The following is an 18,694-nucleotide window of genomic DNA, read 5'->3' as shown; positions in this document are numbered from 1 at the left end:
ATTTTTAGGGTATAAATTGGTATAAATTTAAGTTTGAGGTTTGAAATTCAAGTTTTGCAACATAACATACATTTTTTGATGGACAATTCATCATATATTTTACTTATAAATTAAATTTTAGAATGTAGATTTTGATTAGGATGTGTATTTTAGAGCATGTCCTAAGTATTTATATGAATGGACCTTACATTTTGGACATATGGGTGTTGGATCTATGCACATATTTGAAGTTTTTTTATTGCGTTCTCTTGTCATCCCTTAAAGTTGTGGACTATTAGTTTTTTATACCCTTCGCATCTTTGACCAAGAAGATAACAAATGCTAACCTATTAAGTTGTCTTCCATGAATACTCCCACAATTTTGGATTTTCCATAAAATCTGGAAGCTCGTCGAGGAAAAAACATTCTAGATGTTTCTAACTAAACATTTTTCAACAAGGCAAAATTTTTAGATTCACCACTTTTCCTTAATTTAGGCTTGTGATATAAATGGTGTGCAATTAGTTTCTTAGATTGGTTCTATTTTGTTTATTAATGGTTTTGTGAAGGATTTTAAGACAATAACTTTCGAAAAAAAAGAGTCAAGATAAACATATAAGCTACAAAATATGTACATGAACATAAGCAAGGGACAAGTAATAGCTCAAATGAGAGGAAGGGAATTGCTCAATGAAACAATTTTTTTTTTTTAAGGAAAGATGTTACTAAATTATAAGTGCACATTACTAGACACTCAAGAGAATTTTGACATAGTTATTGTATATTTGGTTGTATATTCATTTTAGGACCCGCTTATTTATTTATTTATTTAAAATTAAACTAAATGCGAAAGTGTACTTGAATCCATAGCATTCCAAGATGTGTCGAGCTGTATGGATGACCTTCTAGAACAACACATAATGTCCAGAGAATTCCTTTGGCATTCTCTGTATTCTCTCTAACGATGGGATGACAAAAGAGAAAATTTTTTTTTTTGGAACCATTCGTGTGATCTAGGGACCATAACCACAATTTATATAACCGTTGGCCATATATGTGTATTTCCATTTTCGCCCATCATAATAAATGGAAATTACCACTAAAGTATCTACTCATTAAAGGTCCACAACCTATCGGATACATTAAAGCTCATCATTATCCAAAATAACCGATCACTTATAAATAGGGTCTATCCTTATTAGACATTTCACAACACATAATTGTTTCATACTGAAATGTATCTATAACCAACCCGGTCCATCAATTATACTAACATAGGATCAAAGCAGCCTTTGTTACAATATTTATAACTCGACCCATCAATGATCACATATGCCAATACAACTGAATGACAGGGATCATGATGTGGATGTGTAGCATGGAAATTTCATGCAATGTGATCTTAACCTGCCTATTTCCAACTGGTCCACCTTAAACTCTAGTGAGATCAACCCATAACATAAATCAGAGTGTGAAAACCAAACTTTATTTCTGTAGAAAAATAACCTCAAAATAATCCATAAACTAGAATAACTAAAAAAACATGTCTATATCAAAAGATCATCCATAAAATACAAACTCCCACTAAAACTGAACATCATCTAGAAATATGACACCCATCTGAGTAGTGTGCTCATGAAGCTGTCTAGGTGGCAATCCCTTAGTAAGCGGATCCGCAACCATGGAGTTTCTACCAATGTATTCTATAAACAACTGACCACTCTAAACTCTTTCTTTAACAACTAGGAACTTGATGTCTATATGCTTCAACTTCATCGAGCTCCTGTTGTTATTGGAATATAAAACTGCTGATTTATTGTCACAAAATAACTTAAGTGGTCTATCAATACTATCTACTATTTGCAACCCTGTGACAAAATTCTATAGCCATGCTCCATGATTAGATGCCTCATAACACGCTATATGCTTTGCTGCCATGGTGGAAGAGGCTATAAGAGTCTGTTTAGCACTCTTCCAGGAGATGGCACCTTTAGCAAGTAGAAAAATATAGCCCGATGTAGATTTCATACTATCTCGGCATCCAGCAAAATCAAAGTCAGTATACCCGATGATCTCAAACTGATCTGAATTCCCATACGTGAGCGTGCATTCTTTTGTTCTCTATAAGTACCGCAAGACCCATTTAGCTGCTTTCCAATGGTCTACTCCTGGATTACTTAAATACCTGCCCAACATCCCAATAACGTACACAATATTCAGACGCATACAAACTTGAGCATACATTAGACTACCTATAGCCGAAGCATAGGGAATCTTCTGCATTTCCTTTACCTCAAAATCATTCTTAGGACACTGATCGAGACTAAATTTCAGACGCATACAAACTTGAGCATACATTAGACTACCTATAGCCGAAGCATAGGGAATCTTCTGCATTTCCTTTACCTCAAAATCATTCTTAGGACACTGATTGAGACTAAATTTGTCTCCCTTAGCCACATGGGTATTACCTGGTTTACAATCTTGCATGCCATATCTTTTAAGAACCTTTTCAATATAGCTCTTTTGTGATTGTCCTAAAGTACCCCAAGAACAATCCTGGTGTATTTGTATCCCTAACACAAAATAGGCTTCACCAAAATCTTTCATTTCAAAATTCTTAGCTAGAAATCTCTTGGTTTCGTGAAATAAGCCTATATCGTTGCTAGCAAGCAAGATGTTATCAATGTACAAAACCAAAAAAAATATACTTGCTCCCATTGAATTTATGTGATGTAGGATGGGAATGGTCAACCTATGTCCTACGGTTCTACTCTCACACAAGCACATACACTTAAACACTTTAAATTAAGAATTTAATTATCCTAACATAAACACAATAAATCATGTTTTATTTAACATGTTCAAGGATTTTGAAAAGGTGTATGACTTGTCCAACAATTAAGTCTCAATTGGTTCTTTCACAAAGGAATCAAGTTATATGCTGAAAAGTTACTATTTCAAAGATTCAAGAATATAAGTTCTATGTTAGCGAACTAATATTCATACAATTGATTTTAACTAGCAAGTACCAATATTGCAATCTATGGATCAAATGGGTTATTCAAAGTTGTGATTTTAATCTACTAGCAAGGGTTCTCAAAATATAACAAAGGATTCAAATACAAGTACTGAAGTTACCAAGAGATTGGTTTGGATGACTTGACGTTGTTCCACACGTAGCTAGATCACACCGTAGGTCCTTCGTACAAGCTTTAAATCACAAGATAAACGCAGTAATAAAGTGTAGATGATGATCATCGTGTGGGTGTATGAAGGTGCTAGATGTGTGGTGTTGATTGGGGCTGTGAGAGTATTAGATGGATGAGGGGTTGATGGAGTCATTGGATAGTTTAGTGGTCTCTCACTACTTGATCTCCAGAGAGAATGTCGTAACCTCACACTACTCACTCACAAGGAGGGGAACAAGCTTTACAAGCTCAAGTAAAGAAATGTTTCTTCTATATTCAACTTCAACTTCATATCTTCCTCTTACAATAAGAAGGCTATTTATAGGCATAATCAGAGAGACAAAGCATTAAACACTCAACAACTCTCAACAACTTTCAACAACAACTCTCAACAACTTTCAACAACTATTAACCTAACACAATTAATACTTACTAAAAAACAAGGAACTCCAACTCATAAGAACACAAGTGAAGATTAGTTGTCTTGTATTATTACAATTTAAATTTTAAATTTAAACATATTCCGAAAGGAAGGCCAAAATCGTGTGAGGCCCATTAGAGCCATGTGGGGCCCCCATGAATCTCAGACTCGAACTTGCTTTGGCATATGAACTGGGGTCTTCATACATCAAAGGTCCCCAAGTAGTCTTTGAACAACCAATCTGTGTGGGACCTATGAAGTTGTGTGGTGTAACGATCCAAAGAATAATGGTATTTAAATAATAAAAAGAAAGGGAAATGGAAACAAGAACAGAAGGAGCCAGCCGACTTTGTCGACGAACGCTTCGCGTTCATTGACGACGTTGCATTTTGAATGTGATAATCCCAAGAAATTTTTCAGGCCTCGTCGACAAACACAGGGGTTTCATCGATGAGGGTTCTTCAGGATCTCGTCGATGAAATTCCATCTCGTCGACGAGAAGATACCGAGAGAGGATTTTTGGAAGTCTGAAATTCGTCGACGAGGGTTCAGGTTCGTCGACGAACTTTCTACAGGACTCATCGATGAGGTGATGTGGCTCGTCGACGAATCCCGCAGTATAAATAGTGCTAAACTCATTTTCTTGCATAGGAAATTCACCGAAACCCTTTCTTTTCTCTCTCTACGGTCTCTCCCTTCTCTTTCTTCAATTTTGGCCCCATTAGTCACCAAATCAACGATCTGAGGCCACCACGATGCTCTTGGGAAAGTTCTCTGCAAGTCTGCCAGAGCGGATTGTCGGTGGGGCTGAGTTGGAAACCATCCCAGATTCATGGTAAGACTTTCTACTCAGTATTTGGCTTTTTGATAATTGTAGAAAGCGTAGTACGCATAGAAATAATGAACTTTAGTTTTGGGAAATGTTATTTTCAGGGTGTTGAACGGGGAACCCTGCGGGTGCGGGGCTATTTGTTTTAAGGGCTTTTCAGGACTCGAGTAAGGGGATAAACTAAGCTAGATGTTTTTATGAAAATTATAAGTATGATTTTATAGAATTTATTTCAGATAAATATATATTTATATATATATATTTATTTATATGCATTATGTTGGAAAATACTGCTGAAAACGATACTATGTTCTGATTATACAAAATACCCATTTTGTGTGGCATGAGTAGATTTTATGATGAAATACTGTTTTGTGGGAATATGATAATGATATGGATATGATTTTTTGGCGTACAGGTCGTGCTATGGATATGGTTTGCCGGCGTACGGGTCGTGCTATGTATATGATTTGCTGGCATACAGGCTGAACTATGGATATGATTTGTCAGTGTACGAGCTGAGCTATGTATATGATTTTCTGGCGTACGGGTCGAGCTATGGATATGATTTGCCAGCGTACGGGCTGAGTTATGGATATGATTTTTCGGCGTACGGGCTGAGTTATGGTAAAATGTGAAATACCGGCATATGGGCCGATGATTTTCATGATATAAGTATATATGCAAAACGATACGATGATATTGATTTGGTAATTAATGGTATGAAATATCCATGTATCACAGTTATAGTAGATGCTATATGTTATTAGAGGCTGGTTGGATTGATTTAGGCTAGCACTTGCACGATACTGATGCTATGTGTTCATAATTTATCATGATATTCATGTTAACGCCGCTGTACGAAGTGGTGTGAGATTGGATGGTCGATGTGGTTTTAAGAAGTGTGAGCGCCCCTGGTGTACGAACCAGGTCTGGCAGACCCATCGGACTTATAAACTGTACTCTTAATTTGACAGTGGTCGGCCAACCAATGTCAGGTCTCGCCTTCGAGCCACACAACTCAGTCATGTAGGGGTAATACATGATAACAGCCAGCTAACCTACCAGAGTTGTTTTTGTATTATTATTTATATGAGATGTATTATGCTATGGAAACCATTATGTTGTGCCATGTTTTGATTATACATGTTTTTTCCCAAAAATGATATATATACAGTTTTACTGGTTATGTTTATAATTATATGTATACCACAGAAATGCTCATGTTGCCACACACTAGTGTTAGTTTATTTCCCTTACTAAGAGGTGTCTCATCCCGAACTTTATAAACATTTCAGGAGCCCCTAATAGGAGAGCGGATAAAGCTCTATTGAGATAGTACAATTGTTTTGCCCTTCTAGAAGGGTAAGTGTTTTGATAGGGTCAGATGTATTTTGTGGAAATGGCCCTAAGATATCTTTTGGGTTGTGTATTGTGCATATACAAATACAGTGGTTGTAGTAACTCTGATATTGTGATGTATGATATAATGAGGTGTTTATGATTTATGTTTCCTGCTGCATAGGTTTCGATGATGTGTTTCTAATGTATCTCTGTTACCCATGAGTACAAGTTGATTATGATCTGTTGAGTTTTGTGATATTGGTTATATTATATGAAAAAAAAAAAGTTATATGTGGAAATTAAGCAAGTCGTCACATGTGGGGCCCACAAGACTATGTGGGGCCCGAATGGGTCTTAAGTGGGACTTTACTTCAATACTTTACTTGGGTCTTTAAATATGGTCTTCAAGTGCCTAATAGTCTTGCAATAACATATCCAAGAAAATTTATAAAGTTAACATAATAATAACAGAGTCTTCAAGTCTTCCATCCAAATAGTTAGATGGTCTTCAAGTAAGATCTTCAATTAATCTTATGTGTTTCTTCAAAATAGATATAAACAATAGTGGACACTTAGAGGTCGTTCACGTGTCACCATGTCAACAAAGGAGGGGATATCGGGAGGTCGTCCATGTGTCATCATATCAGTAAAAGGGATACACAAGGCAAGTTGATCCTCATCATCTCTCCCGGGCCCAAAAGAATTCTTCTCCGAAGAATTGGAGGTGAAATACTGGAAGTAACATTTCAGGTTAAGATGAAGGAGGACTTCCTTAAGGTTCTAGCTCCTTTCGAGAAGTGGCTTATCTTTCCACTTGACCATGAACTTTCGGTATGATCTTACTTGTGTGAACTTTAGCTTGTCATCCAAGATTACATCAACGTTCTTGGGCATAGGTAACGGTAAAGGCAAAGGAAATTTTGGGTTTTTATGGTCAAGAGGAGTGGGAAATGGAGTGGGGTCACCTGCAGGGTTAGAATTTGAAGGTTCTATAAAATAAGATGCTACAAGAAATAGGATTAGATTTTCAACATTAAAAACATTGCTTATGCTAAAACCAATGGGAATATTAAGCATATAAGCATTAGAACCAATTTTCTTTAAAATTTTGAAATGATCCATCTTGTTAGCATGTAACTTCCTCACCTTTCCTGCAGGAATCTGCTCAAGACGAATACGGACCATAACCATATCACCCTTTGAAAATTCTTTCAACATACAATGTATACCAAAAGTAGATTTATAATGTTCATGATTCAAATTAACCTTCATTCTTATTTTAGAGTGTAGATTGTGCATATTGTAACGCTCTGGCACTTCATACCGCGCTGTAGTGCTACTACACCTATATAACATACCTGTCTTTGATAAACATACATATACAACCCGCCCTAAAAGGGCATACTGGTGTTTCATATTGATCTGTATTCTCATGCACAGCGGAAAATATAAACATTCATACAAAATCTAATAGATATACCAGAGTTCTAATTGAATCCTTACATACATTCATACGTACTTAAAACATAATTTGTTCTTACAATCCCTCAAAAAAATATTTTGAACTAATTCTATTACATATACAAAACACTTACGAAACCTACACACAAAACTATGCTCCAAGTCCCTCTAGCAACTAAGACCTACATCCTGTAGGACCTGAAACAAAGGTTGTATGTTGGGGTGAGACACTTCTCAGTAAGGTGGAAGATATTACATTAGTGTGTGACAACATGTGTTTAAACCAATAAAAAACAGTTACATACTTAGGCATTCTCAATCCTGTAATATAAGAGGTATATATATATATAATTCATGCAATAAATAGTTTAGCATCATAACAAGCGAGAGTTCCCGAAATTAGGGTAGGGTACAGGCCCATACACTGTACAATCCCTCCGCCCGGTACTCAAACTTGTGACTTTGCCCATTTTTGTTTTTAAATCATGTATATGCATATTTAGAACATCGTCCAACTTTGAAACATCATAACTCTGCCAACACTACCCCTTGGCGTGGGTTGTGCAATGACAAAGCACTAAATAAGCCTTACCTTGCGCAAGCACTGTTAGACATTATACATATTATAATCTAATTGAACCTCCTCCCCCTGGTCCATCAATTCACCAGTGGCTCGTTATGCCAGTCAACTATCTCAATGCCCACACTCCAGTAGACTATCTCGATACCCACACTGAAAAATAGATGTATGGTTGAACTGTACCTGAATTATAGCAACGGTACCGTGCTTAAGATTTTTAAGGCTTCCATATAACATTGAGCTTTTTAAGGCTCTCATAGTAACAAGTTGCGGTCCCAATATCATATATACAATTTACAATAAGACAAATTAACTTGTTTCTAATTCATAAATCACCTCTACAGTTCCAGTATTTTCACAAACTCATTCATTCATACAGTGGTATAAACCGGCACACAAACTCTCGGTTTAACCCTTTTTCACATATAGAGCTTGGTATCTAATCAGCACCCATTTTCCACATTTTCTAATAACAATTTGGAACTTCAGTTCCCATAATTCACATACATACTTGTCAGTTCATCACACTCTATTTCATATCATATGATCATAATATGCTATATATAGTATAAGACTCGAAAAATACCATTTAAATGGAAAAACAAGGGTCTCAAGTGTCTCCTACGTTAAGTTTAATGCAAATAAAGAAGTGTTGGAAAGTTGGAGAGCATATGCCAAAACCCTAGTTTTTACCAAAACCATAAAAATCATAAAACAGACATGTTTACCCGGTGAAATTTTGCAAACAAGTAGTCATAACGTACATATAAATATAAGCTAACTTTCTAGAGGTTTAGTTTTTTAAAAAGACTGATGTAAACAAATCCCCTTACCTATTTCCTGAAAATAGACGAACGTTCGAAAACTGACCTTTGACCTTTTTCGCGAACTCAAGAATCTGCTTCACTAGTATTAAAGATCTTAGCTCCTTGATCCTTGTGGTAACCTCCAATCATTGAAATGGGCGACGAACGGTGAAGGATTGAAGAGAAAGAGGAAGAGCTCGCCGGTTCTAGAGAGAGAGAGAGTGTGTGTGTGTGTGTGTGTTTTGGGTTTCTTAACCCCTAAGCAATGAAACATGATATTTATAGACCCCTTGACCTTGTCAAATTCGTTAATGAATTGGTGCCTTCGTTGACGAGCCACAGAAGGCTCTTCGTCAATGAACCCCTTCCTTAGTTGATGAACCCTAGTTTGATATTTTTCCTATCGGTCGGGATCTCTTCGTCGATGAGGCTCTGAATTTTGGCGACGAAGCACAGAAGGGTCTTCGTCGACAAGAACCCAGACTTTGTCAACGAAGCTTGCAAAAAATCCCTTTTTACCCTTTTCTTATTTTACGGATTTGGGTCTCTACAATCTCCCCTCCTTACAAAAATTTCGTCCTCAAAATTTATTAACTGTTTCTAAGCATAACCTTACCTATGAATTAGTTCTACAGAAGAATCGATAGCCACCCACATAGCGGCTCCAGCCCAAGTTTATTACATACCCTCACATATGGCGGAGGAATACAGTGGTTGCAACATGATGCTTCGGGAGATTACAATACACATACAAAACTCTCCGGAAGACCATATCTAAAATAATTTGAACCACCTATTCTGCCATACATACATACATTCTTACTTACATGCTATTATACTTATCTGTCTAACTCTAACTATCTTTGAATAACTGAGGGTACTTCTGGCGTATCTCTGAATCTAATTCCCATGAAGTTTCCTCCACTGCATGATTACGCCATAGTACCTTCACCAACAATATCTCCTTAGTCTGTAACTGCTGCACCTTCTGATCTAATATTTGTATTGGAACCTCTTCGTATACTAATGCATCACTGATCTCCAGAGGTTCGTAACACAACACGTATATAAGGTCCGACACATACTTCCTTAGCACTAATATGTGAAACACGTCGTGAACTCTGGATAATGCTGGGGGTAATGCCACTCGATAAGCAACTAGGCCTACCCTTTCTAGGATCTCGAATGGCCCAATGTACCAAGGGCTTTTTTTCCTTTTCTTCCCAAACCTCATTACTCCTTTCATTAGAGTAATCTTCAATAATACCACATCTCTTACTTTGAACTCTAGCTCTCGTCGGCGAGTGTCCGTGTAACTCTTTTGTCAACTTTGAGCTCCCTTAATTCTCTCTCTAATCAGCTCAACCTTTGCAGAGACCTGCTGAATCAGTAATATTCCTCGTATCTATCTCTCGCCTACTTGATCCCAGTACAAAGGAGACCGACACCAACAACCATATAATGCCTCATATGTGGCCATCTCCATATTGGCCTGGTAGCTGTTATTTTACGCAAATTCCACAAGCGGTAGATACCGTATCCAGCTGTCCCCAAAATCTAGTACACATGCCCGTAGCATATTCTCTAACGTCTAAATAGTCATCCCAGATTGTCCATCCATCTGCGGGTGAAATGATGTACTGAATGTAAGCTGTGATCCCAAGGCATCCTGTAGACTCTTCCAGAATTGAGAAGTAAAGCGTGGGTCTTGATCCGAAATGATAGAAATTGGGATACCATGGAGTCATACAATCTCTTGCACGTATAGCTCTGCCAGCCTATTCAAAGAATAGCTGACTCTGATTGTAATGAAACGTGCAGTCTTTGTCAACCGATCTACTACAATCCATATATCATTCTCTCCATGCACTGCCGTAGGTAACCCCGATCCGAAATCCATCAAAATATGTTTCCCTTTCCACTTGGGAATGTCAAGTGGTTGAAGGGGTCCTACTGGCCTCTAGTGCTCTGCCTTGACCTGCTGACATGTCAAGCACTGCTCTACGAAACGGGCAGTCTCACTTTTCATGTTCGACTACCAGAAAGATTCCCTTAGATTTCTATACATCTTCATACTTCCTAGATGTAAGGTGTAGAGCGAACAATGTGCCTCCTTCAAAATGACCTGTTTAATCTCTTTGTCATTCGGTATACAAACACTGATGTGAAATCTCAATACCCCATCATTAGAGATATTGAAATCCGACTTTAAACAACTATGTACCCCTTCCACAACCTCTACCAGCTCTTCATCTGTCATCTGAGCTGTTCAGATCCTCTCATGTAAGGTCGGTTGTACCACCAAGCTAGCAAGAAAACCTTGGTGATTTTCTTCCACTACTTTCAAGCCTAACCTTTCCAGGTCTATATAGATCTGATGCTAAACTCCCACTGTTGAGACTGACGCATCAACGGAATTCTGACTCAGAGCATTAGCTACCATATTTGCCTTTTCTGGGTGATAGCTAATGGTACAGTTGTAGTCCTTTATCAACTCAAGCCATCTACGCTGCCTCATATTCAGCTCTTTCTGGGTGAAAATATACTTAAGACTTTTATGATCTATAAAAATCTCGCACCTTTCATTGTACATATAGTGCCTCTATGTTGACCTTATTGGTCACATCCCGTTTTGATTATGACAAATACTCTGGTATTTAATGGTTGATGAGTTTGTGTGTAGAACTAATCGGAAGTATCATATGGTGCACGCACATGAGCTTAAAGAAGACAAAGACTCAAAATCTTTATTCATTGTAATTTATATTTATCATTTTAGGTCTGTAATAGTAACATAGGAAAATGGTCTATAATAATTAATATCTTACCTGCATAGTAGGATCGATAAGCTCAAGACCATAGATGGACCTTAGGGCACCCTTCAGTCGACCGATGCCGGATTTTTTTTGTGTCCTAAAAAAGAACCAAAATGACTCTAGAACCCACAAATCTGTATGAAAAAGTTCCCTATTGCATTAAAAATAAACATCATATGAATAGGGTGAATGTGTAAGGGAGTTGGAACCGAAATGCATTAAAAATGCATGTTCCATCGACCGAACTTTCATAGTGTAAATTTGTCGGTCGACTGAATTGGTCAAATGGTCAACATTTTGACCATAGCTCAGTCGATCGTAATGTACCAAGTTCATATGACTTGGTTGACCGAATTCCCACAGAGTCAACGTTTGACTCCTCGGTCGACAGATCAAATTTAAATGGGCAACGCCCTAGTCGACCGAACCCCTACGTGGGAGAAACCAACGCCCTGGTCGACCAAACTTTTTAGTTCAAAGTGTCCCAGTTGACTGAACCGCGCTAAAATGGAAAATCGCCCTTGGAACACTAAGGCTAGTCGACCAAACTTCCAGTTCAAATTCTACCCGGTCGACTGAATTTGGTCACCTGGTTAACCGAACCTCACGTCCGGTCGATCGGTGCTCTCGAGTTGGACATTATTTTTTACCGCAGTTAAATTTTTTAAATGGGGTTAATTGTGCTAAAACACTTTAAAACAATCATAATAATTTCCTACATGTCTTGAACAGTTATATTTTTAGGGAACTCTATATATACCCTCTCATTTGCAAAAATTATTGTATGATTAGCAAAAACAATTAGCAAATTTTCTATGATTTTCAAAAGCTCTATTTCTTACATTCAAGCTTCATTTCTTCATTCTTACTGATCCTCATTGCAAACCTTACTAAGTAAGAGTGTTATTGTGAGTTTTTGGTTAAGCTTACACTCTCGTTAGTTCTAGTTGATTGAGATATATTTTTATTAGAGAGTAAGCTTGATTTTTTTCTAGGAGACTTCATTAATAAGTATTCCATAGGAAAACTTCGTAGAACTTGTGAGTTTTGCATCATCATTGCAATGCTCAAGAGTTCGTATTACTTTTTGTTTGTGAAATAAATTTTTACGAACCGTTTTCAAATATCTCGTGTGCTTATTTTTGAGAAAAATATTTTTAGGATATTTTGCTTGTAAAGATCTTTGTTATTGTACCATTTGATTGATAATATCATCTTGGCACAAAGATCAAATAATTTTTACAAACTGATTTCAAATATCTTGTGTGGTTTATTTGGAGAAAAATATTTGTTGAAGGTATTTGAAAGTGTGCTTGAAGATAAACACTATTTTACAAATCAACTTCAAATATATCTTGTGATTTATTGTGAGAAAAATATTTGTTGAGGATTTTGAAGCATGCTTGAGATCTTTGTTTGGGCACTGCGATTGAAATCATCATTTTGACACAAAGATCATATCATTTACACTCTCATGCACTGATTGCAATATTTGCATAAATATTTGAGAGTAAACACTAAGATTACACTGAACTTATCAAATCCTATCTTTTGGTAGTGCATTGATTATACTGTGTATATTGTAGTACATATCTGTTGACTTTTTGAGTCTGATCCCTATTTTGATAATGACAAACCACAGTATCCCACTTGTCTAATTGAGTGTGAACATGTTTATATTTCTGTAAGCACAAGTGATGAATACAAAATGGAAGTCGTAAAAAGCACTGAGAAGAACACCAATCGGTATATTCCATGGAGCATTGAGGAGCAGAAGACACGAAAACTTTATTTATTTTCTGGGTTGTAATAGTAATTAGGGTTGAATGTGCATGCATCTTACATGATTTAAATTTGAAGCTCTACCTGACCTTAGATTGACCATAGGACCTCCAAATAACATGAAAAACTTTTTTCATAAAATGCCTAACTTATACAAAGGTTTTTAAATGGTTTTAAAGTTAAAAGAAGGCAAAAACTAAATTTTTCAAAGGGGTCGGTCAACCGGCCAGTCGACCGAATGTTAGAAATGAACAATTTTCTCACTTAATTAGATCTCATATCAAACCATGTTCAACATAAAAATTGTGGAATTTTACCATAGCTTGAGTTTGATACCAAGAACGTCCAAATTGGAGTTACACAGAAAAAGTTATGGCCAAAACACAGAAACATGTCCGTAAGAGAAAAACTCCCTTCATGTTTCTTCGGTCTCATTGATGGACATTTTTCTTAAGCCAAAAATAATTATCTTAAAATGTGTTCAACATAAAAGTTGTGGGATTTTCCTTTACATTTCTATTGGTACCAAGAACATCCAATTTAGAGTTGTATAGGAAAAGTTATGGCCTAAAAACTGAATAGTGTCTGCGCAGAAAAGTAGAGGCCGGTTGACCGAGCCTTCACTACGGTTGACCGAAACTCGTTGATTTCAAGCCTCGGTCGACCGTACCGTCAGCCTGGTCGACCGACCTTCTCAAGAAAGTGTCCCAACGGCCGAAAAAAGGTTAGTTTTCAAAATAAAAATATATTTTAAGGTCTTAACGGCTATATAACGGTCACAAGGGGTTTTTGCCTATAAATACAACCCTAAAACACTTGAAAATGTTGGAGAATCCCTTTGTTAAATTAGTTTATCATTCTTTGATTCTCTCACACTTCTATACCCCATTTGTTCTTTAAATTCTCATTTTTCTCCTACTCTTCTTTTATTTGAAATCATTTTGGAAGAAAATATTCTTAGGGGTTTTATGTGAAGAGGCTTGAGCATATATCATATACATATATATTGCTTGATGGCCTTCTTCTTTCATTTGTGATATGTTTTCAAAGATTAAATTTCTCCCATATTCTTTTATTTGGAAAAATATTTTTTGGAGAAATTTATTGTGAATAATGTCTTGAAGGCTTGGGCTAATATTCTTGCTCATATATTTTGCTTGAATGCCTTCTTGGGATTAATTTTATTAAGGTCAATCATTTTAAAGAAAACCCTAATATTCTTCTACTCTTATTTTGACATACATTTGTTGGAAAATTTCTTTGGGTTATAAAAGAGGGAGCCTTGAGCATATATCAATTTAATATATACTTGCTTGAGAGGCTTCTCCTTCTATTTTATAAAGGTCAATCATTTTCCAAACTCTCAAGTTTTACTTGAAAAATATTTTTAGAGAAAACCCATACTCTACATGAGTTTCATTTCAAAATCATATGAGAATGCATATTAGATTTTAATGTTGTACATCTCTGCTTGTATTTCAGAAGCATATTTTATGTACAAAATGATTTTATTGTAACGGTTTGGTTCAGCTCGTTAATTGAACTGGGGAGTCTCAGCCCCGCAAGTGAGACCGGTTTGGTTTAACTCGGAATTGAACTGGGGAGTCTCAGCCCCACAAGTAAGACTAGTTTGGCTCAGCCTAATAATTGAGCTGGAGTTTTCCTCGCCCCGTAAGGAGAGGAGGTAAAAGGCTTTTGCTCCGCCCGGTTAAGTGAGCAGGTATAGTGGAATCCTTGGGGGTAAGCCCAAGGCGGGGATGTAGGCTGGTTTGGCCGAACCTCGATAAAAAATCTGGTGTCGTTCTCTCCTTATCTTATTTAAATTCTTGCACTTTAATTTTAGCTTGTGTATGAATGTTTATTTAATGTCGAAATTATTTTCATGCACACATTTGATTGAAATAAGATATTGCATACGTGTATGTTTGCTTTTATTGTTAAATTTGCTTTACATACATGTGTACATGTTGAATGAGATATGATACTGTGGTGAATCAGTGAATTGTTTAAATTAGCCAAAAAGTTTTTAAAACCCAATTCACCCCCCCTCTTGGGATCACACCAATTCCAACAATATCTGCTTAGTTGAGAAGCACATTTGTTACACACAAATTTTATTGAGAAATCTGTTGTATTCCAGGCGTAATTTAAGGGGGCGGTAATCCAGCCTGAAAGGATTATGTAGGTTGAGGTCAACCCTGTGTTGATTGACTTGATTGTAAAGGTTGAGGTCAGCCCTGTGCTAATTGACCTGGTTGTTTAGGTGTCACTCCACCCGTTAAGTGAGCCTATAGTAGTAATCCTTGTGCTTGTTAGCCAAGGCGAGGACGTAGGCAGTTTACCGAACCTCGATAACATTTTTGGGTGTCGTCTCCTTTACTTCTTTATTGTGCATGCATGGTTAAATTTCTATTGTAGTTTAAATTTCATTGTATATTTACATTGATTTATTTTACATACACTAGATTGACCTTAGGCTTGTGTAATACCGATGTTAGTGAATTGACCTAGGGGATAAAATTTTTAAATACTAATTCACCCCCCCTCTTGGGATTGCACCAAAACTAACACTCCAGATTTTCAATGCATACACCACCGCTGCCAATTCCATATCATGTGTCAGGTAGTTTTTCTCGTACTCCTTGAGTTAACGAGAAGCATAAGCAATCACCCTTCCCTGCTGCATTAAAACACACTCAAGACCTTTCTTAGAGGCGTCACCGAAGATAACAAATCCATCATCCCCAGATGGAATGGTCAGAACTAGAGCAAAACCCATCCGCTGTTTCAGCTCCTAGAAACTCAGCTCGCACTTATCCGTCCAATCATACTTCACGTTCTTTCTCGTGAGTCGCGTCAATGGACCTGATAAACTGGAGAACCCTTTTACAAACTGTCGGTAGTATCTTGCAAGACCCAGAAAACTTCTAACCTCCTAAACATTCTTCGGTCTCACCTAGTCCACCACCGCTTTTATTTTACTCGGATCCACTGATACCCCTTCTTTGGACACTACATGCCCTAGAAAAGCAATCTGTTCCAGCCAGAACTCGCATTTCTTCAGTTTAGCATATAACCTCTTCTCCCTTAGCATTTGTGTGTCACACCCCGAACCCGGAAATGAGACCCGGGGGTGAATTTAGTAACCTAACCTGTCTCTGTATCAATTTAAAACATACCTGATACAATACAAATAGAGGGTCTGACCCCATGGGCTGAATGGATGCCCACATACATACACAATCATCCATACTCATCCAAAATACGCAGCAGAATACGGTCTTTTATACATAAACAGTATCATACCAGAGTCTATACAAACTAGGATATTCATTCCCATAATTACAACACATACCCCAGGTGTCCACAAAACTATCCCGACAACTTGGATACCAAAACTTATACCTAGTAGGTAATAGCAGTAGCAGCGACACCCTTGCTCCTAGATGCTAGGATGCTATTTACGACTACTTGAGGAACCTAAAAAGCATTGTACGTACATTCGGGGTGAGACACCTCTCAATAAGGAAGAAAGCAGGTTATATCAGTGTGTGACATATCAGTGTTATTTTACATACTTTATAACACTATAAAATACGATACAGTTCGAAACATTTACATACAATTTCATACGTATACATACAGTTCCAGTATTTTCACAAAAACCATTCCAGTACATACGATACTCCAAAACATACGGTCAGTGTCGTCACACTAGTATGCAACTACACAAGGTCACCCCATCTCACAGCGATTACATTGCTACATACGCAATTACGCTACGACGACCGAGGCCCAATAGTGATTACATTGCTCCATAGGCAATTACACGAGGTCGTGATTACATTACTACACACGCAACTACGAAGCGATGACTCAGGTCCACAGTGATTACATTGCTACATATGCAACTACACAAGGTCACTTAGTCTCACCACGATTACATTGCCACATACACAACTACGTTGCAACCACCTAGGCCTGTAGTGATTACATTGCTACATACGGTATAGAACACACCCTTCGGTGACCAGCCAAAACATATTGGTGATATTTCACACCCCGGATATAGAGCCAGCTACTCTCGCCTCTGGTAGTTAACCGATACATAACTGTTTTACAAATCCCTAGAATCATTTTGGAACTCACGTTCCTATACATTTCAGCGTACGGTAATTAGCTGCCACATAACTATTTTACAAATACCTGTAACAAATACATACATCCATACATACCACACTTATTTGGTTTACGGCAAATCATATTAATTACAATTTCAAGTATACAGTTTATGCAAATATGGATTACGGTCACCTCAATAGTACAATTTTAACATAACCAATAGTTTCCAAAACAAAGTAGAGATGATACCTGAAATCCCTAATTTTTTCCAAAAACTGTAACCCAAAAATTCTGCATTTTTACTCGATAGATTTCCCCAAATAAGTTACCAAACATACATATGATCGTAGCCTACAAGCTTATCAATCCCGATTTCGAAAATGAACTAATATAAATAGAATCCCCTTACCTTAGCCCGAATTCCAACTACGAACTCTACGGTCCCCGAAACTACGAATCGAGACTCTGAAACCTACAAACCACAGTACAATATAGGCTTACAATCTGTACTACTACACATATATTGAATCAGAAACGAAAATTGAGCCTTACCTCGATTTTAGCCTAAAACCTGAAATCCTCCGAAACGAGATTCCGGTCCGCTAGAAACGTAGAGAATCCTTCACTGATCCTCCAAGTATCGTTGGATTTATGAACCGGGCAACGATCGACAAATAAAGCTAGAGAGAGAGAGAGTGTGTAGGGAGAGTTCTAGAGAGAGAGAGAGTGTGTGTGTGTGTTTGGGGAAAACTTAGCTCCAAAGCAACCAAAAAACACCTTTTATAGACCTTTGACCCGAGGGGATTCGTCGACGAATTGTATCCTCGTCGACGAATTCTTCACTAGCCTCGTCGACGAATCGGCAGCCTCCTTGACGAGCTAGATATTTCAAATTTTCTTAGTCCTCTCGGCATTTACTCATCAACGAGCTTCTAAATTTCATCGACGAGAAGTCGTTGACAAATTATGGCCTCATCGACAAATTATGTGCAAATTCCATTTTTACCCCTCTTTTACATACTTAACCCCTATATCATGGTTTGAATTCTTACATGTAGTACCAGTCTCAGATGAACTTCATGTTCTACAACACTCCTGGAATACAATAGGATGTCATCTATGAATACCATGATGAACTGGTCTAAGTATTCGTGAAAGACCCTATTTATCAGATCCATAACTGTTGCAGGTGCAATTGTCAAATCGAAGGACATAACCATAAATTTGTAATGGTCATACCGGGTTCGAAAAGTTGTCTTCGGTACATCCTCTGCTTTCACCTTCAGCTGGTGATACCCAGATTGTAGGTCGATCTTAGAGAAGATCTGTGTGCCCTAAGTTGGTTAATCTCTTGCTCAATTTC

The sequence above is a fragment of the Malania oleifera genome, chromosome 3 (genome assembly GCF_029873635.1).
Source record: "Malania oleifera isolate guangnan ecotype guangnan chromosome 3, ASM2987363v1, whole genome shotgun sequence".
NCBI lineage: Eukaryota > Viridiplantae > Streptophyta > Magnoliopsida > Santalales > Ximeniaceae > Malania > Malania oleifera.
The sequence above is the reverse complement of the archived record's forward strand: the minus strand, read 5'-3'. Positions refer to the sequence as shown.